The sequence below is a fragment of the Sinocyclocheilus grahami genome, unplaced genomic scaffold (assembly GCF_001515645.1).
Source record: "Sinocyclocheilus grahami isolate Dianchi unplaced genomic scaffold, SAMN03320097.WGS_v1.1 scaffold91.1, whole genome shotgun sequence".
Classification (NCBI taxonomy): domain Eukaryota; kingdom Metazoa; phylum Chordata; class Actinopteri; order Cypriniformes; family Cyprinidae; genus Sinocyclocheilus; species Sinocyclocheilus grahami.
In genome coordinates this window covers 3,048,168-3,049,243 of record NW_015505270.1, presented here as the reverse complement: position 1 = coordinate 3,049,243, position 1,076 = coordinate 3,048,168, and the positions used below count along the sequence as shown (strand labels likewise).

At 33.7% G+C, this 1,076-nt stretch overlaps 1 long non-coding RNA gene across 1 annotated transcript in view; it reads left to right on the top strand.

Moving 5' to 3' along the window:
* Nucleotides 1-304, top strand: part of LOC107587304 (uncharacterized) — a 1,193-nt gene extending 889 nt beyond the window's left edge. The window contains exons 2-3 of the long non-coding RNA XR_001609458.1: nucleotides 93-158; nucleotides 239-304. This is a non-coding gene — a long non-coding RNA (uncharacterized lncRNA). The remainder of the gene's footprint in view (nucleotides 1-92; nucleotides 159-238) is intronic.
* The last annotated feature ends 772 nt before the right edge of the window (nucleotides 305-1,076 follow it).

Genomic DNA, 1,076 nt, shown 5'->3' with positions numbered 1-1,076 from the left:
TGTTTTGTGTTATATATATATATATATATATATATATATATATATATATATATATATATATATATATATATTTTTTTTTTAATCTATCATAGATGACCTTTCAGAACTATGCCTTTCTTGTGGAGACAGATACAAACAGATGACCAACTGATCAATGGGTAAGAGCATAATATACAATGTAAACATAAGTATAATTTCTCCAGTAACATGTCCTAACTGCATTGTTGTACTTTGTCAGATTGAATGCTCAGAATGTGGAAGGTGGTACTATTAGGGCTGTGTGGGCAGACCTTAAACAGCTGGCACATACATATGCCCAGCATGCAGTTAAAATTTACACCACTGTTACAAATGCATAAATAATGTTTGGATTTAAACATAAATGTTGAATATTGATATTTGATTTGATTTAAAACATGAAAACCTACTTGAAATGTGAAATTAAAGCCGCCAGTAGGTGGGGGCAAGTCACTGTTAAATTGAAATGATATTGATTCATTCAGGAATGAAACATTTGACTTTTTTAATGAGTGAGTCGCTGAATCATTCATTCAAAAAACTGATTCATTCAATAAGGAAACACCAAAGCCACTAGAAGGCAAGTCTGCAACCTTTAGCCAAAAAGTGTAATGGCTAATGCTAACGCTTTCACTTTGGCAGTACGTGGGAAAGGAGACCAGAGGCCGTTTTTTTTCTTTTTTGAATTGATGTCAGTGGAGCAGAGGCTTCACTATGCTAAATAAACAGCATTTTAGAGGAAACAGCTTATCTTTTATTGAATCGACAGCCTATCGGCTAATCTTCAACATATTTTAAACTAAACAATACTTTTGCATTGAACTATTTTTAGAGTTTACATCGAAAATTTTTTTGTTTTGTAAGAGAAGTCACTGACAGGTGGGATTCAGCTTACGGCACTACTCATTCATTCCTATGGTACACGTAAACGGCGATTGATTGTCGCACTACTCTGAAATTCGATTACATCAAGGCTATAATGTGATTGGTTATTAAGGCACATGTGATCCAAGTTGACCGTTACGCTTTCTCCAATAGTAAGTAAAACAGACCCTCTT